Consider the following 23581-nt stretch of genomic DNA (forward strand, 5'->3'; position numbering starts at 1 on the left):
GGAGGGAGTTCCATAATTTGGCTATGGTGCAAGAGAATAGTGCTTCACCAGCAGAGTTATTGGCTTTAGTGATCTGCAAGTGATTTTTGTTGCTGGATCTTAGTGGTCTGGTGGTGCTATAGGGTTGGAGTAGATTCTGGAGGGATGAGACATTTAGTGGATGATTTACTAGTTTGTGGGCGAGTGAGAGTTGATACCATTGAAGGAGGTGAGGGAGTTCAAGCCAGCCCAGTTAAGCAAGTGAGAGACAGTGGTGACTACGGTAGGATGCCCCTGTGGCGAATTTGGCAATTTTGTTGTAGCAGGTCTCTAGCTTGTTTAGATCGCATTGTCTTAGGTTGGTATATATTGGAGAGGCGTAAAGTAGGGTGGAGATAAGGTGGGAATTTGTTATTGAAATCTTTGCTGCTTTGGTGAGAAGTTGCTTATTTCTGTATAGCACTCCTAGTTTTTTGTGGAATTTTTTTATGGTCATGGATATGTGAATGTCAAATTTTAGTTTATTGTCTATTTCCACTCCTAGCAATTTGGTGTGTTCAGTTGGGTATATAGTGGTGTTGCCTTTTGCTGTGATGTTAAAGTGAGAGTTGTTTTGAGTATGTTTGGTGGGTTGGAAGATGAGTAGTTTAGTTTTGTTTGGGTTGAGTATTAATTGGGCATCGGATAACCAAGTTTCAACAGAGGAAAAGGCTTCTTGTGTGACTTTTTGCAGTTTGGGTAGGGACTGGACTGAGCAGATGATGGTTGAGTCATCTGCGTATTGTATGAGTGTGCCATGTTTGGTGGCAGAGGCTAGATTATTGGTGAAAACAGAGAAGAGTAGGGGTCCAAGGATGGATCCTTGGGGAACCCATATGGAGACAGGTAGTTGGGGAGATATGTCATTCTGCCATACAATGGATTGTTGGCGGTCAGACAGGTAACTCTGAAACCAGTTGGTGACTGATTGTGAGAAGGATAAGTTATTGAGGACAGAGATAAGTTGTTTATGTGGGACCATGTCAAATGCTTTAGATAGGTCTGGGAAAGTAGCAGAGGAGAGATAGCCATTGTTTTTGTGCTGAAGGATAGTGTTAGTAAAGGAGAGTAAGGCAGTGGTGATGCTATGGTTTGGTCGGAAACCATGCTGAGTATTGGAAAGGAGTAAAATGTTTTGCAATACTTTGGAGATTTTCTACCAAGGCCTCCAATGAAAATTGCCTCCGTCCAACCCATGCAGACTTTCCTGGTAATCAAATGTCAATAAAGAGATAAATAAATAAAAAATAAATAAGGGACTGCAAACAATTTTTGTTCTGTACAACTTTTGGCTTCAATGATTTCTGCTTTCTTAGCAACCATGCACATGTTACTAATACATAGTAAAGTTGACACTTAACTGCTGAAATGGATATTCAGCTTCTAAAGGGTACATGAATGTACATAGGAACACGTCAGTGTGCTGTTGGGTGCATGACTTTTGGTCTATTGAATCTGTCTAAATGTAGCAGCTAGCCCCTTTGCAGCTATCCTTATCAAATGCTTTCCTAGTAATGTTGTTGTTTTTCTTTCAGCTTTTCCCGGTTAGGGGTTGCCACAGCAGAACTCCGGTCTGCTAATGATTGGCAGTCTTTTTTTTTTTATGGTGCTGAGGTGCCAGCCCAACACCCAACCTTCAACAAAGGCATGCCCATTCACACATGTCTTTTGAACACCACTCCAGCCCAGCCGAGAATCGAATGGGAGAACCTAGTAATGTAAACTTCTAATAGTTTACACTCTGCCTTATTGGGTTCCTATTAGAACGACAAAAATGCATTTTGTTGAATGCGTTTTCATCAACACATATAGAGCGAACAGACAAAACAGCGAAGCGGCTGTTCAGCTAATTCTTTCCCTTGGAAAGAAGTCGCTTGACCGCTTTGTTGCTTTGCCGTGTTCTGCAGTGTAGTGTGGTCCCTTGTCTGGTATAGGTCCCGAGTGCATATGCATGAAAGTGTTTACTGTTTTTTACTTTGCGTTAGATGTATGGTTGAGTTACGTGTGTATGTGTTTTCAGCTGTTTACTTTTGTTTTTGGGGGGTAGAATTAGGGTTAGGGTGCGGGTTAAGGTAAGTGCATATGTTTTAAAATGTTTATTGTTTTTTTTTCCGTTAGATGTATGGTTGGGTTACTTGCATATGTGTATTTAGTTGTTTACTGTTTTTTTTGGGGGGGGGTTACAATCAGAGTTAGGGTATGTGTGTATGTGTTTGGAAGTGTTCAATGTTTTTTTTTTTTTTTTTTGGTTGGAACAGCGATTTCTTTCCCTAGGAAAGAAATCACTGTTCCATGGTTTCGACATTTTAAGCTTTCGCTGAAAATGTGTCAATGAAACATCGTTCGCTGTTTTCAGTGTTCGATGTTTTAATATAGACCCGCCTTATTTATTTATTTATTTATTTATTAGATTACTACATTAAAAATCTTCTCAAACTTAAACATTGTTCCCCATCTGCTGACAACTTGCCATCTCTCTTCCTAAAGGTTTCCACCAACTCCATAGTATACCCAGTCTCTATACTGATTAACCACTCAATCAGTGAATCCACTGTTCCAACTCTCTGGAAGAAATTCCACACCATACCTATCCACAAGGGTGGAAATTCAGTAAAACTTTTTAATTATTGCCCAACTGCCATACTCTCTCCCCTCTCCAAAATTCTTGAGCACTGTGTGCATAAGCAACTCATGTCTTATCTCACTCAAGAAAACCTTATCACCCTACCCAGCACAGCTTCCGCTCCAGCACAGCACCACTACTGCTCTCATAGCATTTATTAACTCCATCTGTCTTGCCAGAAACAATAATAAATTGGTCTCCTGCCTTTTCTTAGATCTCTCAAAAGCCTTTGACACTGTCTCCCACTCCATCCTTCTCTCCAAACTTTCTCAACTCATTCTCTCCCCTACTACTATCTCTTGGTTTTCCAGCTACCTTTCTAACAGACAGCAAGCCATCAAATGGCTCTCTGCTCTTTTTCCCTTCATCCCTACAAAAATGGAAGTCCCACAAGGCTCAATTCTTGGTCCCCTTCTTTTCAACATTTTTATTAATGAACTCCACACATCCTGTCCTTAGTCATCCCTCATACAGTATGCAGATGACTCCACTATCATCACCATTGCTGACAACCCCTCAGACCTGCTCACCCTAACACAAACCTCCTTCAATCTCATTGAGACTCAGCTTGCTAACAACCAGCTTATTCTAAACCCTAAAAAGAAAAAAATAATCCTCCTTTTCTACTGAAATCTCTCTACCATCTTAAATCCTCTTTCACCATCTCCTCGCTTAACAAAACTACTATCTCATCTGACCCCACACACAGTTCCTTGGAGTAACTATTGATGAAAAACTGACATTTGATCTCCACATACACCAGTGTATAAAGAAAACTCACAAAAAACTTGGCCTACTGTATATGAACAAAAGTTCCTTACCCCAACTCCAAAATCTCACTTACCCAGGCTTATCTTCTCCCTAATGTCTTCTACTGTTCTCAAGTCCTTGCTAACTTATAGTCCTCTCTACAATCCAAACTCAAAACTACATACAACAAAGGTGCAAGATTTGCAGCTAACCTACCACCAAAAGCTCACAACTGTCTCGCACTCCATACACTAAGCTGGGTGTAGTTTCTAATCAACTCATATTCTCACCTTCTCATCATCCACACCATCTTAAATATGCCCTACTCCTGCCTTAGCATTTCTTCCCTTGTCTCCCTCTATAACCCACCTCACTTCTTCAGAAACTCAGAACAAATTCTCCTACAGATTCATAAACCTAAAAAAATCTTTAGGACATAACCAAGACAACTGTCTTCCTGCTCTTTCATGGAATATTCTTCCCATGGCCCTCAGAAAGATTACTCATTTTCAAGACTTCAAGACAACTCTTAGAAATTACCTAAATAGTGCCTAGAGTTGTCACTGCAATCATCCAACTTGAAATCTTCCTATTTCCTACTTTATTCCTCTCCCTCCCTCACTCTCCTTCCTACTTCTTCCTCTCCTATATTATTTTTCTATCTTTTTAATTTGCTGTACCTTACTTTGACTATCAACTACTTCAATTTGTTCCCCTCCTAATTTCTTGCCCCAGATATCTGACACCACCACCTTTCTTTATTCCACCTCCTACTCTCATTTCCCATCATGACTGCGGTGGTGGTGCCTCAGTAGCGTTGTCGCCTCATAGCAAGACGTTGTCCCGTTTGATTCTCAGCTAGAGAGTCTTCTGTGTGGAGGCATACGTGAATGGGGCGTGCCTTCGTTGAAGGTTGTGCATCAGGGCTGGTAACCCGGTACGTAAAAATCCACTACCAATCATTAGCGGACCAGAGTTCCGCTGTGGCGACCCCTAACCGGGAAAAGCCGAAAGACACAAACAAACAAACTCTCATTTCCCATCACACTGTAACTGACCAAACTGCTAAAACAACCTTTCCAGACCTACATTAGGAACTCTCCTGCATTTCCCACTGTGTTTCTTCAAATGTTCTCAATACTCAACTCCTATTAGAATTGCCTCATTTGCCAAATTATCCCTTTCTTGTACAGCAATGCTCACCTATTTTACCTTATTTTATATTAACTTTTATTAGTGTGTATTACAATTTTACTTGCATAACCTGTACTGAGAATTTATTACTTGCTTGTTATTTTCTTGTTACTTGAATATCCTCTATGGTGAATGTATTACTTGTTTAATTTGTGCTGAAAAAAATGTTTTTCTATACTTTGTACTGTGGAGCTTTTCTCCCCGGGCCTCCTCTGAAAAAGGGTTCAAACTCAGTTGGACTATACTGGTCAACAAATGTCAAATAAATAAATAAATAATAAAAATAAGTGTGTAGTACTTTTTACCAGTGTCTTGTGATGTGGAAAGGTGAGCTCAGCATCTCTGTGATCTAGCCCAGGTATTATGTATCCCAGCATCCTGCTGGCCTTTGCCTCTATCGTGTGTGTATAGCTGTGATGCAGTTTAGCAGTCATTAAGTTCTCCAAATCTATTTTTTTATTTGCCCTACTTATACTTTCACTGAGTTCCCCCCTCCTAAAGTGCATAACCTTGCGCTTCATACATTAAATCCTAGTTTTTCTCCCTGCCTGCCAATAATGTCCTGATTCTGTTCATACTTCACCAGGCTTCATATAGTTTCTATATAAGCTGATCTTCCTGTCTAAATCCATTGCAGTATCTGTCAGATGTTTTTTATTAATGTCTTGTTTGACATCAAAAATGATGAACTGATCTAAAGAAGACCAATTTCAGGTAAGGCATTAACCAAAGGCATAAAAACTAAATACAGTAGACAGAGTAGCATCCTTGCAAATCACATTTCATACAAAACATATACAAAGTATACAGAAGTAATCAAGCTATAGAGTTTCAGCAATTAATCAAAGGCTGTTAATAATTAACTAGTCACCAAAGTAAAATATCATTGGAAATGTCTGAAACAAGTAATCCAGAGGACATAGAATAACTAATAAATGGTGTTATTGAGAAGCAAAGATAATACCAAAGTGAAAGCTGGATGGAGAATCAGTGTGACAGACACACGGAATGTATATGGCTTAGATAATGCAAAAAAAAATCAGTCTGTGGTAGTGAACAGGGAAATTACATCAGGTAGTTGTATATGGACAGTTTATGAAAGAAAGAAATTCTGTACGCAAAGATATAATCCTAAACAAGGGCCAAGCTGTGGTGTGGATGTCACTTGCAGTTACTTGTAGTCCTGACTGTCAAGAATGAAATAATCTTTGAATAAATTCTTTTACATCAGCACTATCTTTGATATGTGTTGTAACAAATTCCCATATAGCATGACCAAATACAGAGAAGGCATGTTTCCAGGCTTTCAGTTTCTTAGCAGGGCACAGTAGGAAACAACTGAAATTAGATCTGGATGGTAATGAACTTGTGGGCTAAATGACATTATTGATCCAACAGCTGCTATATAAAAGCAAGGCTACCAAGTACTAGAAGCCAGCTAAACAGTTTGTGAAAGTCATAACAGTGTTCCCTCCTCACAGCAAGCAGGATCAACATACACATGCAGGTGTAATGGAATTATAGATTGTTTTCTTTTTCTTGAAACACAGCAAATGACAGAGGTACTTTACCAGTGTTCCCTTTTGGGCAAAAGTACCGGTAGAAAAATTTTACCCTTGATTCAGTTTGTTTAATGGACATTGTAAATTTGAAATGAGTATCTGTAACAAATGAGGAATCAAGCCAGATATGTAAACATCCAGAACTGTGCATGTCCATTAATTTCCCCCAAGCACATCCTTAAAGAGCAACTATATCCTACACATATTTCATTTTCCTAGAGTGTATTTTCCTCCCAATAAAACTGTGCCTGCAAGCATTATATAAAAGAGCATGATTCAGTTATTTCTTCCCTTCTATAGTATTTCTTTCCTATTCAGTTTCCTTAGTGCAAACCAAGTTGTGCATGACTTAAATCTTCTGACACTTGATTTAAGAATTTGCTCCCTTGTCATTACATGATCTTGCCTATCAGATTTCAAAGTTTTTGGCCAATGAACAACATACACAGTAAGGTATTTATAGCTCTTTTTCCTCTCCCACTCATTGTGGTCATAAGCCTAGTGAGTCTTTGTGAATTTCCAGTTCTTTTACTGTTATTTAAATCTCTTTTAGTTCCTTCCCCTGAGGACATAAACCTATTGAATCTTTGGGAATTTACAGCAATAACAGAAACAAAATGACCCGAGGAGATAAAGTAGTTGGTTATACTGCTCCATTAATTGAGTAATCTTGTATAAACCCAAGTACATTGCCAAAAATCATGGTTTAAATCCTTTCAATACTGACCACAAGACATTTATGATTAAATAAGCCAAACAATGAGGTCTTAATAATGTTCCTTCCTGCTACCTTAAGAGAGGGAGGACTAGTAGACAGTAAGCACATCAACATAAAGCAAGGAATGCAGTCCCAGAAGACTTTTTTCCTTCTCTAATGAACTGAAAAAGTGGGAACAATGGCCTACTGAGGCCTGCCACTGAATTAAATGGAGTAAAGACCTGATGATCCAGCAATGTGTAGATGCAACAAGCAAAAATTTATTTCCCCAGTGGCTAAGCTCCCTATTGCAAATAACATTCAGCATAACTCACTACTATTTCTGGATATTCAGTCCACTCCATAGAACTGACTTGTGATGCTCTGATTGGCTGATAGTGTTTGGTGTTATCTGCTGATAAACAGAATTTAGAAACTGAACTAAATTATTCAGAAAGTAAAAAGTAATATGTATAAGCCTTGTTAGAAAATGGACAAACTGTACATTGATACCCTGATTGGAGAATGATCACTTTCCAGCAGGGTATTAATGTTCAAGTCCGCCTCTTCACTGCAGCTTATTAAGCTGCTGGGGAACTCGGACTGAGGAAATGGAATGGCCGCCATTATTTTGCACTCACTAAGCAGTGTTTTTGCTGTTTAGTGAGTGTAAAATATAAAAAAGAAGACAATAACCAAAAGGTACGTGTGTGTGTGTGTGTGTGTGTGTGTGTGTGTGTGTGTGTGTGTGTGTGTGTGTGTGTGTGTGTGTGTGTGTATGTGTGCTTATCAGTGAAAGTGAGAGTGAGCGAGCCATTATTTTACACTCGCTAAGCAGTGCTTTTGCTGTTAAGTGTGTGTAAAATAAAAAAAAATTAAAAAATAAATAAAATACAGTGTGTGTGTGTGTGTGTGTGTGTGTGTGTGTGTGTGTGTGTGTGTGTGTGTGTGTGTGTGTGTGTTTTTGTGAGTGTATGCATGTATGTCAGTACGAGAGAGAGAAAGCGATCGATCGAGTGAAATAGAAGAGTCTGTTTATGTTTCTGTCTGATTGTGCGTGAATGCGTACATGAAAGCAGAGAGACTGTGTGTGTGTGTGTGTGTGTGTGTGTGTGTGTGTGTGTGTGTGTGTGTGTGTGTGTGTGTGTGTGTGTGTGTGTGAGTGATAGAGAGATGGAAAGAATGAGAGAGAAAGTAAGAGTGATGTGTGAGTGAATGCATGTAAGTAAGCAGAGGAGACTGCCTGTGAGAGAGATCGAGAAAGAGTGAGACTAAATGTGTGCATGAAAGCAGCTGAAGACTGTGAGAGATTGAGAAAGAGGGTGAGACAGATATTGTGTGAGTGAATTTGTGTATGAAAGCAAAGGAGACTGTGCATGCATATGTATGTGTGTGAAAGTAGAAGAAACGTGTATGTGTGCATGGGAGAGAGAATGGGCTGTATGTAAAATTGTCGTGTTTCACTTGCTTATTATTTTTTAAGCACTAGACCATTTTTATATATATATTTGATGTAAAATGCTTCCTCCAACATCATTAACATACACTACAGCAAGTTTGAAAGAGTAGGCGGAGAAACTATTTTATATTAAAAATATATAAAAAAATATAGTACCTAAAAAAGTAAATAAGCAAGTAAAACACAACAATTTTACAGAGAGCCCATTGTTTAAGTGCAATAATGCCCTCCAGGGTATGTGTTAATGTGTAATTAATGCCCTACCAGGGGTGTAGAGGCCCTCCACCTGCAGCATTTGGCCTCACAACACCCCTGGGTGGGCATTAATTACACATTAACACACACCCTGTCAGGCATTATTGCTTGCTTAATGCATGGAAGGTCATTGATGGATTGCTCATTTTATGTTCTCTGTTACAATAGACATTTGTAAGTAAATTGGTCTGAACAGGTTTTTAAGGGTTTTTTGCACACTTTGTGTGTGTGTGTGTGTGTGTCTGTGTGTGTGTGTGTGTGTGTGTGTGTGTGTGTGTGTGTGTGTGTGTGTGTGTGTGTGTGTGTGTATGTTTTGTATAGCTGTACCAACAGTTTAATGAATTGCAACTGTTCTAATATGTAGTTCTGTTATATTCTGACATCAGTGTAGGTATACAATGAGATTGCACGCAAGGAAAATGACTCTTTGAGACTGCAACATGGATGAAACGCCTTTAGACTTGCTTTCTTTGCTGTTGGTGTGTTTGTTTATTTAAAGTCTGCCATTACATTACATTACAATACAAATAAAAAAACTTTATGTAAAAAACAGTTTGTAAAAATACTTTCTTTCTTAACACTTGCCCTCATGCCCCCTCTAGTGGACAACCTCTGTAACAGCTCTCTGTATTCCAGTTTCACTTCATATGCCCCACCCCTTAAATCTATAGGGACTTTTTCCAAAACAAAAATCTTAAATTTTGCCTGAGTACAGTTTTTAGTGTGTTTGTGTAGGGTTTGCATACTACTCAACATTTTATTTACGTCTTCCAAATCTTGTCTGCTCAGTTTTTGATGTATTTGTCAGCATATTATTCTCCTATGCCCAAATCATCAATTTAGTAAAGTTTTTTTGCAGACATGCTCTATCTGTAATCAGTTTATACCATTTCAAGTCACGTGCATACAGACTGCAGAACACATCATATGAAAATGATAGATCTGAAAGATACAATCTAAACAAGTATGGGCCTAGGACAGAGCCCTGTGGGACACCCTGAATGTAACCAAGAAATTCACCTGTCCAACTGCTGTATGATACTTGCCATGTCCTATTTGTAAGCCATGCAGTCATCCACCTTATCAAGAGTATCACTTCCTAGTTGTTCTAATGTATTGATCAGTGTTTTGCATATGATCTGGTCAAATACTGCAGTGCAAGTTTTCAGTTTTGAGGAATCTTGCCATATTTATACAACCTAGTAAATAATAGATATAATGGTACTGTAAGTTTTTGCCGAAGTAGTCTCAGGTCATTATTACTAATTTCATAGCTATCCTGTGCATTGTTTGAATCCAGTCTGCATAGTTCTTTTTCAATATAATCTAATTTGATTTCAGTATCTGAGGTTACCTGTAAGTCACTAGGACAATATACCACCCCCTTTGCAGAGCCAATGTGTTTTGCGTAAGATTTTGTAAACATATTTATAATCTGTTGTGTCTGAGAATAAATTTTAGAATCTACGTAAAGTTTATCAGTTTGTCTGTCTTTACTCATACATCTTCTGTACCTATAAAATGGTTTCCTATTATGTGCGACATATTTATATAAATTTTCTTAAATTTATTTCTTGATCTTGTCTCACACTATGCTTAATATGTTTGTCCAGCTTGTTTATTTCAGTTTTCAAGTTGTAGTTCAACCTCTTTTCCATTTGTTATATTTTTTGTCTCTTGTTCTTACAGACATATATCCTCCTGATGTTTTCTGCCTAGATCCTAATGTTAAGCAGTTTTTTTTGATTTTTTCTACATTCAAACAATTTCTCTTTCAAAACTTTTCACATTCTTTCTGCAGTTTTTCTGCTGAATGTATCACTCCAGTTAGTTTTACACAGTGACTGTTTTGCTTCCATATAATCTATTATTAATCTTATGTACATTGCTTAAGATTTCAGTTTGGCAGAATTACCTAGCAACAATTTAACCTTTATAACCCCAAAATCACTGCACATCAACAGTGGTAAAACAAGATTTTTTTTAGGAACACAAAGTCTGGTATGTTCTGTTCCCTGGTAGTTTTTTTTTTTACAATCAGAAGCAATTGTTGCTCCTTCTGAATGTTGTTGAATCAATATTTTTCAAGTCTGTTTCTAGTAATTTTTTAAGTCCCCAACCACTATTATTCTTGCCTTGTATGTTCCATGCAATAAATGTATGAATTCCTCTAGGTCATCCCTCCAACAATTGTTATATGTTCCAGGGTTGTCTTTATTGTCACAGTGACACAATCTACATTATTGGTGTCATCCTTGAACATGTAATAATCACAGGTCTCATAACTATCTTTAACACCCCCACTTGATTTTTTGTTAGAACGTCTGTTACAGTAAAAACATTTATACCCTGATGGAACTGGTTTCCAGTCATTGTTATTTAACCATGTTTCACAAACAATGAAAACATCAATCTTGTAGAAACATAGCACATTTTCCAGTAAAACAAAAAAAACATTATTAATGCTCCCAGTATTAACAACTATCAGAGATGCTGCTTGTGTACAAGCTATTCCTTCCTTTCTACAAACAGTGACAAACAGTAGCAGAAAAGTAAGTATAATTTCAAATAACAACCTCTCTTACCAAGCTACTGCACAGTCAATCACAAACCAGTACAGGATTGTTTAGTATTGATTGCTGTAATCATTGCAATTATTGGTGCCACTAGTATGTTGGTTGCGTAGACTGGTTTTCTGTGTATGATAACAGTTTCAAAAAATCACATTTGATAAGGATGATTCAGAACATTATGGGAAGGGGTAAATCAAGTCTGAAAAAAGAGATAAAACTCTAAAAATAGGTATATCGTGTACATGAGTAAATCAGGCCTGAAAATAGGTGCATTCCTCCAAAAGAGGTGCAGTTGAGATATCTGCTGGGTCATAAACTTTAACCTCCTTAATATCAGCACCACAGCGACTTTTTCTAGTATGCTTTCTGATCACTTACCTTCTTTTTAAAGAACAAAAACCTAGATATACTAAAATATATAAGTATAAAAGGTTTATAAATTCCTTCAGTTCAGAATTAGAAAAAGTATCATTCGTGTAGCCTACAATCAGTTTACAGTCAATGTTAACTAAAATATTCTTGCCTTACTTGATGTAACAAATGTATCTGCTCATTATTATACCAACCCTTTTGGGCATCATTTATCAGGTATCTCCTAAGAAATGCTTTGAAGTCTAGCATATATGTCAGCAATGGATTAACACTGAGCTGAAGGTTGAAATGGTTAACAGTGATGCCATACTGAAAATGTATCTCCCTTATTATCTGCCCACTACTATGAATTTATAACATTAACTCCATGAGAGGTAAAAACAGGCAGTAGTAAAATATCCTCCTTAAAATTATGTGTGATAGATTTAGTATTAAATAATCCTAGAATTGCATTAATAAACCTTTCTGCCAATGAAAGATGGTTGCACCTAAACCACATCTCAAAATTTTTCCAGACTTTATTGCTGTTAAGAAATACTCTGTTTAAATGTTGTATTAACGTCACAAGTTTGTGTTTCTTATCTTTACTAATGTGAGTTTTTCTAAGTAACATTATTTTAAGGCCAAAGCAACAGGTTACCTTTCAATGGATGATATTGCCCCTAAATTTAGTTGCATGCACGTTAATTCTCTGGCTTTCCTATTCACATCCTCAGTAACAGAAATCATGAAGAAGGCTCTGTTCTTAGCCTATGAAAAGAAAATTATTATGCATCATAAAAAGGTAAATCTGTGGTGTTATCTAATTCATACCCATTTCACTATACTGCACATTTTCAAGCATTATAGCCCATTTTATTTATGAACATGTTCTAAATTTCGTCAAACAAAATTGTAATCTTTATAGATACCTGAGCGAATACATGTCATTGTGATCACTATATACTATGCTTAATTTCCATTTTAGAATTAATTCAAGCAGAGTCATTCAAGTGGAAATGTTTATGCTTGCTCTTTAGTTAAGGCATTTTATATGTAAATCATCTTTTCTCAAACCAAGCTAACCTCTGATTTGATCAACTTAATATAACTGCCTCCCCAAATATGTTATGGTAGGAACCACATTGTTTACTGAAAGGATGCATAATATCACTATGTTGAGATAACCTTGGGTGTCTCCTGAGGACCTGTACTAGGTCCACTATTGCCTTCTGTTTTTGCAGTAGCACATTGAGATTATGTAATAATATTTGTCTTGCTCATTTTACAAATGTTTCAACTCTACCATATAAAGAATATTATAAGGCTTATGGTTGACAAAAGCTGCAAGTTGGTTGTAATGAACATGAATTGGGGCTGCCTGCTTATGAATACTTTTAAATACCTAAAAAAAGTGCATATTGTTTTGCAGCATTCAAATACTAAGTGATACCAAACCATCTAAATGTTACATTTTTACAACTCTACTCTAACAGAAGTAATGAAGTATGTAAAATATCTGTGAGTTATTTGTGATGGCAATCTGAAATTTGAAACACATTCAAGTGATTGCAAAAAAGACAAACCAATAGCTCAAAAATATCAAAAGAGATGGATAATATAAAATAATCAAAACAAATAATACAACTTTTGTTGTCCAAGTTACTTTCTGATACTATGTGCTACTTCATCTGATTATTTGTTGCAGAGAAGTTATCAGGGACCTGGGGACCCAGGTTGATAGTAGTCTGTCATTCGACACCCATGTAGCTAAAGTAGTTAGGAAGACCTCATCAGACCAATGATTGAGTACAATGCCCCCTGACCCGACACTTGCAGCAGCTGGAGAGGCCACAAAGTTCCTCACCAAAAGGATAAAGGGTCTCAAACATCTGTCCTATGCTGCCCGACTGAAAGAACTCCAGCTCTATTCAGTCGCTTACGCATTGCTCTAGAGTGTGACCTTTGCCTAACATACAAGGCCATGTCAAACCCAGATTTGATGAATATGCTTCTGGAGGGATAGATTCATCACCCAAAGACTCCTATGCTGTGAATAAAAAAAAAAAGTATATGGAGGGAGAGGCACTCGCTGGCCTTGTTCAAGAGAAATCTTGACCAATGGATGAGGGATTACCTCAGTGTCACTGCTCAACAGAGGCACAGCAAAATAATGGTATAGTTCCCCATACTACAGATAGCCTAGTATGAACCTATGAACCTATGAACCTATAAGAACTTAACTTCTTGCCTGATATGGTAATAACACAATTTCTCACTGATATTAAGTACATCAGTAAGTTTCCTAACTCTACCAGTGAGACTCCCATCATTCTCCAGTGCAGTGTCAAATTAAGTGTATCTTGTGCCCAGAGTAGCTTTCAAACCATGAGCCACCCAGTACACTTGTTTTTTATAACATAACTGAAATGTATTATTTTTGATTCACCTCCCTGGTTGTTTTAAATGTATACTTATGTGAGAGACTGTTTACAATTGTATTTATTGTTTAATAAAGAAAACTTTGTTCAGAGTGTCTGTTCTACATTTAAGTAATCTTGACCATTTATTTCTAGCAAGAAATAAGAAAATGACTAACCAACAATAACAAAAGTGCGCATGTCAGAATATTTCAAAGATGTTCAAAATGCTCCCATTATAATCCACCAATGTCCATACTCTGCAATTTCAGGCACTTTATTGACTGTCAACACCTGACATGTCTGATTGTGATAAAAAAATTTCCTTAGGAAAGTATTACAACTTCTTTTACACAAATGTATACTGCTTCTGCAAAGCAAGATTATTGACTGCTTAACATGATCATGACAGGATTATTCATTTTCTTCAAACAGCCACTGTACCTAGCAATTATCACCACATTGTCAACTGGCAGTACCTTAAATCTCTGTGTTTGGTAAAGTTATATTGCTCCATCCTGTTTTATACAAATGCTAACTAATCGTGCAAAGCCAAACTAATGACTGTTTAACTTGATCATGACAACAGGGATCATTATTTTCATCCTCAAGCAGCTCCTGTATCCATCAAATGCAGCCACATTACTGACTGTGAGCACCTCTGATCTCTGATTTTGATGATGATGATGATGGTAATAATAGTAATAATAAACATAATGACCATAGTACAGTAATTCAGTTATAAAGTAGTCCAACTTGCTTCACAAAAATATAGACTACTCCTGCAAAGCCAGATTTATAACTGCTTAAAATGATTAAACTACAAGAGGATGAGTGATTTTCCTCCATGGACAGTCTTCCACCCTCATTTTCAGGAATTCTAGCCACATTATTGAATGTGTAAACCTCAGATGTCTGAATGTGAGAAAAAAAATGATCACAGTAATGTATTTATAGTCTGTTTCACACAAACATACAACACAGTAAAGTATAAGAGCTTGCTTCACACAGCTGCACACTATTCCTACAAAGTTAAGTTGACTGTTTAAAAAGACCACAGAAATCACATTAGTCCTACAAAGCCAGAATAATGAGTACATGATATAGTAATTTTCCTCTCTACATAACCCCAAATAATAAGCAATTATAGCTAATTTTGTGTACATCTCAGAAAACTGCAATAAAAAATTAAAATTAATAAAGGCCACACAATAATGCATTTCAATTCTGTTTTAGACAAAGACACATTTGATCACTAGCCCTCATAGCAAAGTACACATCCAGCAAAGCTGTCCACTGTATCCATGGGGTATATATGGTTATATCTAAGTACAAGACCTGAGATCAGTGACAATTTCTGTCTTTCACATAGCTGCAATTTACTCAAGAGCCATTGTAGGTGCTGGCTGAAAATGCATCAATGTTTTTAATTATTTATTTATTTATTCATTATTTATACTCTGACTTGCAACATGCTAACCTTTCTTCCATCTGGACGTTTCCTTCTCTGACTAGCTTTATTACTTCCTTTTCCTATGGACCGGTATGTTTCTTTTATTCTCTTCCTGTGTCTTCTAATATCCAGAATGCTATATATTTTCTTAACTTTGAAATAGTGGAAGGACTAGTGTACTTTTATCTTTTCATTAGCATATTTGTTTCAAATGAAGGGCATTAGGTAGCGAACGTCATGGCCTGGAAGCCACATTGCTGCCCATTTCTATATCTGGGATCCTTCATTTCTCAACATTTAAGAACACTTACTTCAAAACAAATCTCTTTTTTAGTCAGATAGTTCAAGTAAGTTTCAAAATTAGCAGTATAAATATTGTTGCTTCTAAGGCAACAAAGTTATGTTCATGTTCTTATTTATGTAGTCAGATTGGTCCACTTAACCCCTAACATACTAAAGTTCCAATGAGCAATACACCTCCTTCCCTTTGCTGGTCTTCTAAGGATACTGTATATAATATTCTTAAGTGTTCCCCTTGAGAAGGAGGCTGCTCTCTACATTTCTTCAGTTCAATGTGTTGCTATTCTTAGTTTCCAGTAAAGCCTAGAGCAGTTTCTCTCATCTTTTAGTTACTCATTAATTTAACTATTTGTGTCCTAATGTACAGTTTAGTCATGTTTCTCTGCATACAGTGTTTCTGATACTGCTATTATATCAAGATAGTGATGTTTCAAGCAAGCCACATGATCATATTTTTTCTGCAACTTGTGAACCCTGATTATCATAACCTTCTAGCTTACAATTTTCTAATGTGTTGTCCTTCCAAATACTTACCACTAACATTCTCCTAGTTTTATCACATTCTTGAAATTATGTCACTAGTAAGATTTACTTTTGATGTGGTTGCTATCATTGAGTCATGTGAGGCTATGTACCAGTAATTCTAAAGTTGCACTTAAGGCATGCCATGCTTGTTGAACAGATTTTGAAATATAAACTGCTGTTGGAACAGCTGTTTATATCAAACCTGACCTGTGTGGCAGCCTTATGATCCTCCACATCCTGAGGCAACACAACAGGATGCAAGGTTGACAACACTGCCATCCTCAACTGACCACTGCAAAAGTCACAGAAGAACTAGCTGGATAGATTTATCACACACACTAAAATACACCCATCTCATATTCTCTTATAAGCTCAGCTCTCCCCTGTTTACTAAACTGACACCAGACCCTCAAGTAGCTAAGATTATTCTCAGTTTGTCAGATAAATGTATATAAATCCTCAACCAAAACATGAGTAGGATCCTTGTGCCAGTCCCTTTTGTTCATGTGTCATAGCATGTATGGCACCTACAGCATGGAGGGTATTTCCATGTTTACAACCTTCCTCGAGCAATTATTTAACCACTGCAGAACTTGCTAAAACTGTGGCATTGTGTAATCAAGAGAGAAAACAGCCAGTTCACATCATATCTTTCTATTTATAACGTAAAGGTCAATTAGATATTGTGTCTCTCTAGTTTGCAAAATGAACCCAGTGACTTATGCTGTGTACAGCATGCACGTTTGCATAAGCTGTTCTTATATATTTATTGCTCAACATCTATGTCCCTCTTAAGTTCTCCTTTAAATTAATTTGTGCTCTCTTACTATGTGCATTGTGTGCCATCCCTTCTAGTTTCTTGTTGCTTTTTCTTTGCCAGTATTTTGTAATGGTATGTACACAGTCTTTTATTTTTTTTTGTCCAACTGTTGAGCATTCTGTAAATAGTTTAATCCTGATCATTGCATACGTTGTAAATTGCACTAAATTATCAGTCCAAGATTTATGTGTTATTTGTGTGATTCTATTTTTCTGTACCTTTTTCTCCATATTGCCAGTTAGCCATTAGTCTTTACATTGGCCAAATAGGCCATTCATTCTTTTTCACATGAGAGATGGCTGTAAGAGGCAGTCCTAGAGCAGGCATAAGGGGTACAATTTCTTTGTACTAAGTCCTTTAGCAGCCTGACATCCTCAGATCCCACACCACAATGTCAGTGACTCATTCATACTTCTGTGAACAGGTCCAAATGTGGCTATTGTATGGAGGAGCTGCTTAATGGCCATGTACATCACAGCCCTGGTACTCAGTCATGCAGTGGAATCAGCTACCTCCTTTCCTTGTTATGAGTAAGCCAGTGCTGGACATTGACTCCTACAATGCCCATCTGTCTTGTCCAGCAACTAGCCATCAGAAAGTCAACTTATTTGTACTTGATTGCTATATATTTTCTAATAGGCATCTAAGAAACAATATCATAGATAATGTACATACAGTGCATTGATATTGCAGTACTGTCCACAGTGTTTGATTTCATTGCTCATGCTCTAGAAGATGTATGAATGCACACACATGCCCACAGCCAAGAACTACAGTCCCCATTGCAGAGATGCATGAAACAGACTACTGAAGGCTAAAATTAGATTATTAGATTATATCATAAGAATACTGAAGGCTAAAATTAGATTATTAGATTATATCATAAGAATCCAGTGTGAGGATGACACTGCATGGAAGACTAATCCTTCTTCCTCATCAGCAAACTGTATTGATAGGTCTAAGTTCTTGGTTTGACCACAGGAATGGTCCTATCCAGTAGAAAATGTCAGACACTTTGGCCTGGAGACAGGGAGCCACTAGACTGGTGATAGCAAATGCCCACAGCACTGTAGTGTGACCTAAAACTTGACTAAAAAAAACTTACTCTAACATCTCTGTGTGGACATTCCTTTCTTGAGCATTTCCTCCGCCCTTGCAGCAGTAGCTACAATTAAGGGAAGTCAGTAGCCACCAAGTCATGAATATATTTTCAAGAACAGATTTGATTTTATCAATGGTTCATCTACCTTTTAGAGATTTACCCATAAAGTAACCAAATCAAGGTGAATTATTTAGAAGTTAAGATGTACATAGATAAATATACTTCAAAGGTGGTCAAACAGGACCATGCACTTGAACTGCTCCATGTTCAAATCACCATTGGCAAAATCCAATATCATTTATTTGCCAGCTATAGGTCATGTCTATGACCCACGAAACCCATGCCATGTATTTAAACTAATTAGAAACACTAACCATCCAATCCAATACTATTTTCATGGGCAAATTTAATTACCCTACAATTAACTAGGAATCCTGTACAACACCAAACATACAGGCACAGAGATTCCTGGATTTCGTAAACACAGACTCCGTGAACAAGATAGTCAATACACCACCCAGGGCTGCAGCCATACTGGATCTGGTCCTCACTAGTATGGGAGAGTGCTGCACACACCTTACTGTAATGTCTTCCCCGGTAAGGTCAGACCACAAAATGGTCTCCTTTGAAGTAAAAATAAAACCTGGAATATTCAGGAACTACGCTAAGGCTAGCCTCCTACTATTAAGTGATAACCTGGCAAAACTTCAAGCCCCAATAAACCCAGAAAACACTGCTGCCTATGCAAAACTGTACACAGAAACCCTGTACACGCATGGTAATAGCTGCAAAGAGGCAGCTGTACCCACCAGGAAGAATTACAGAATTCAAGAAACAAGCAACCCTGGTGGAATCATAAAATCAATATGCTATATAACAGAAGGAAGAAAATCACGGCAAAAATTAGGAGGTGCAGCACCCAGCAGGATAAAAGCACTGTCATCAAACTAAACAAACATGTCAGAGGATAAATAAAGTATACCAAAGCCAAATATGAGGTGAATTTGTCCTCCAAGGCCAAGGACATCCACAAGGCATTCTTTAGCTATGTCCACAACCTCAAAGCCAATACACAATTGTGCACAGAGCTCATTGTAAATGGACCCACCTATACTGAGTCAGAAGATATAGCAAACCTACTGGCTAATCGATTTAGCTCCAATTTTACCCCCCTCTCTCCTCCTCAACCTTCCCTCAGAAAATACCATCAAATATAACTCCCCCTGCTATCACTAGAAAACAGGTCCCTAATGCTCTCTCTAAGGTCAAGAACACTGCATCAATGGGCCTAGACAATATCCTAGGATGCCTTCTAAATGGCATGAAACATGACGTATCAGGGCCTCTGGAATTGCTATTTAACTATAGCCTCCAAACAGCCTTCGTGCCTCATGAATGAAGAACAGCAACAGTCATCCCTCTGCACAAAGGTGGGACATCTACAGACCCTGGAAACTAAAGACCCATAAGTCTCACTAGTCTTATATGTAAATGCATGGAAAGAATTATCAAGGAAATGATCACTAGTGATGTAGCAAATCTTCAGACACTGGTCCCAACCCAGTTTGGTTTTGTCAAGGGCAAATCATGGCTACTCAATCCGGTGGACTTCTTTGAGAAGGTCACCAAAGCAATGGATGAGGGCATAATAATTCACATTTCCTACCTTGACCTGGCCAAGGCATTTGACACAATACCCCACTTGAGCAATATTGAAAAAGTCAAGAGGATAGGTACAAACCTAATTCCCACCCTGTGGATAGCCAAATGGCTCACAGACAGGACCCAAGAAGTTAGAATTGGGGAGTCTGACTCTACAAAGAGGCCAGTCACAAGTGGAGTCCCTCGGGGATCAGTCCTTGAACCGCTCCTTTTTGGCATTTAATTCTCTGAAGTCAAGGCCAATGTCAGTGGTCTCTGGCTGACCTAAATTTGCAGATGATTGCAAATTAGGGCCTATCGTTGAATCCCATGCTGACACAAATGCTCTCCAGGAGGGGCTGACACAGACAAACAACTGGTGTCAGAACCATGGACTAAAATTAAATGCCAAGAAATCTAAAATAGTATCCTTCAGGAAGTCATCCATCCCTGGTAACTATCATATTGACAACACACCCCTTAGAGTTGATCCAGTAGTCAGGGACTTAGGGACACAGATAGATAGTAATCTAGCTTTTGACCACCACATGTCTACAGCAGTGATAAAATCATTCTATGTTGCGCAACTTATAAACAAAGGTATGGCATTTAAGTCCAATGAAGTCATTGTTGCACTGTATTTGGCATGTATCCCTGTATTCTGTCTCCTACAGGCTTTTGAGGGGAGGTCTATGCCTGACATACAGGGCATTGTTAGACCCTACTCTGATGGATCTTCTGCATATCTACAAAGCAAACAGTACCATAATTACCAGTTCCAAGGACTTGAACCTTGCCTGCAATATAAATAGGACCTGCTGGAGAGACAGGGATATATCCCAGAGAATACTCTGTCTCTGGAATAGGCTCCTCATCCATGTGAAGCAGAGTTCCTCCCTAACCCAATTCAAGTGCAACTTGGACAATTAGATGGGGAACAGGAAATTTGTCCCTGGTTTGGCACCTATGTCTCTAATGGACACAGGCAATCTGTAAATGGTTCATCTCCTAGGCCCTAGTTGTAAATGTTCCCTGCTTACACTTATCAAGGGTATCAGAACTTGTCAGAGATTTGGGATGCATGGCTAGGCTTAAAAAGGCCCTTGTGGTCATTAGCCTAGTAAACACCTATGAACCTATAAAGGGAATTTTCAGTAAACAATATTAGAAAGCATACATTTTCAAATTCATACCTCCATTTTTTGAGTTCACATCCCAGACATAAAAAAAATGTCTTTAATTAAGGGACAATTTGTTCGAGTGCCCCAGATGACATCAGACAATGTGGAATTTGGCAGGGAGTGTAAGGTCCTGTCTGAAATATTACAAAAAAGAGGTTATCCTTTAGATTTTATTGATTAAATCAAAGAAGAGGTGCTAGGCCAGCACAGATGGAGGTTTAGTCCAATTCTTAGGCAGGTTTAACAGTCAATGGTTTCTGGTGAGAGATCCAATATGACAAATAGGCTGCTTTTGGAATACCACCCATGTGTTTGGGAGGTAAAAGGAATTGTGAATAAATATTGAACTGTGTTTAGAGCAGATAAACATTTAATTGATATTTTTGGTGAGGAACTTAAAATCATTTCTAAGAAAGGGAAAAGAATATTTTTGAATTGCCCAAAGCAGATTATAACAGGAAAGGGAAAGGTATGGCAAAATGCAGAAGTTGCAGTCAATGTGCTTATATCATTGAGGCTAACAAAATTTTGGTGGGTTCTTGTAATGTAAGTGTTAGGTTAGCTGATGGCTGCAATTGCAATACCACCAGGGCAGTGTACATTGCATGTTGTTCCTCCTGTGACTCTTTCTGTATTGGGAAAACCAAACGAGTTTTGAAGTGTAGAATTTACAAGCACCTTAATGGTATTAAGAATAAGAGTGCACATAATGCTTTGTATAAACATTCCCTTGTTTGTAAGGATTTTAAAAGTTTCAAGTTTACAGTTTTAAAATGGGTTCTTTTGAGTCCCAGGGTGGCCCTTTTGAAACAATATTAGAGGCAATTACTCCTTAATTCTATAGCCCCCCGGGCTGAAAGAAAATACTTCCATTGCATGTGTTTTGAAACTTAAGTCTTTAGAATATAATTAATGGAGAGTATACTGTGGTAGTAAGTATTTACAATTTGTGAAAGGCATCATGTTTAGTGGATTTTATTTATTAACATCTTTAAATGTTTCTTATTTACTGTCTGGATTTGTGCCCTTAGTCAAGGTTGAGTTTTAGATAGGTTTTTATGCAATATTTGTTATCTTTTAAAACAGTTGCATTTTTAATATTATTTTCATTGCTGTCACTTTAAGAGGATTCTTGCCATGATTATTAGATAGTTGAATTTTGGCAGGGTTTTAATTTTTGAACGTATAAAAAGGTTTGTGTTTATGGTATGATACATTCGCTTCTGAAGAAGTCAACTGAAGCTTATAGTTGATGAAAGCGCTTATCCTTGAATCATTTGAGCATTGAATTTTCTTGGAAAATAAATTTGGGATATTGCTAAGCTCATTTTTTGTCTTCTCTGCCCGTGCTTGCAAGTGAGACATGGATTTGGTGCACTGAATTTTCTGATGAGGAATTATTGCATTTTCTAGTTTTTGTGTCGTTTTGCTGGTTGGAGCTATTTTGGTTTTGGCACTTCCTTAAGTTTCATATATTTCATTATTCTGACTTTTTCCATAGAATGATACGTAAAATATCTGTAATAAAACTTTTGATTTGACCATTGTGTTTGTTGGTATCACGTGTGATACGTAAAATTCTTGTGTCTCATACAAGTTAAAGAGAGAATTTGTGAAGCCAACTCAAGAACTTCTTCTAAAGACTTTGAACTTTTTTATTATAGCATCATTTATAAAGTAAATTGCATAAAATTCCAGAAATATGTATGACAGAAATAGCTGATTTAGTTGAAACTCTTTTATACAGTTCTTTTATTATGTCCTTTATATATTGTGGCACATTGTAGATGTAAATTATGCCATGAAACTACATTTTCTAATATAGGTTAATAAGGTTAATCATCTGGTATGCACTTAATGTTGTGCTAATTACTAATCTCCATTTCCCAACTTTCTTTACTTATATCTTAACTAATAAAAATGTATTCACGGTATGGGTTACAATATTATACTTTGGTATATTATACTTTTCAACTTTAAATACAGCCAAAACTCTTTTAGATGTCAATTTAAAAATGTGTGCATGATAGCAAATATTTTAATACAAACATTTACAGACTGTATTTCCTTAAATGTTTCTTTTCCTGCTTTGTAGCCTTTTCTAAATATAATCGCGGACAGCGCAATGGTGTAGCGGTAGCATTGTCACCTCACAGAAAGAGGTTCTCTGGTTCGATTCTCAGCTAGAGTGCTTTCTGTGCAGAGTCTGCACGTCCTCCCTGCATTCATGTGGGTTTCCTCTGGGTGCACTGGTTTCCTCCCACGTTTCAAAGACATGTGTCTGGAGCATTTCTTTCTGGGCCTCCACTGAAAATTGGCTTTGTTCCAAGTCAGATTTTCCCAGTAAATAAATAATTTGCTAATAAATATATTTAGATGATTGCATAAGTATGTTTCATTGACTAGGAGACATCTATTTTTACATTTTTAGATGTCATTTTACAAAAGGATTGTATCCCTTATACTGTACAGTGTGGCAAAATTTTAGCGCAGTCTTTGGTTTAAACCAATTAAAACTAGATGAGGGAGTTAATAATAGCAGCATGAAATATAACCTATTTAGTTGCATTTTGTGTGGCTTTTCTAAGTATATTATTAGCTATATGAATAACAACTAAATAAATATGTACATAAGTTAAACCATGTGTGTGTGTGTG

Source organism: Protopterus annectens, chromosome 12.part0 (genome assembly GCF_019279795.1).
Source record: "Protopterus annectens isolate FY-2018-M chromosome 12.part0, PAN1.0, whole genome shotgun sequence".
NCBI lineage: Eukaryota > Metazoa > Chordata > Ceratodontiformes > Protopteridae > Protopterus > Protopterus annectens.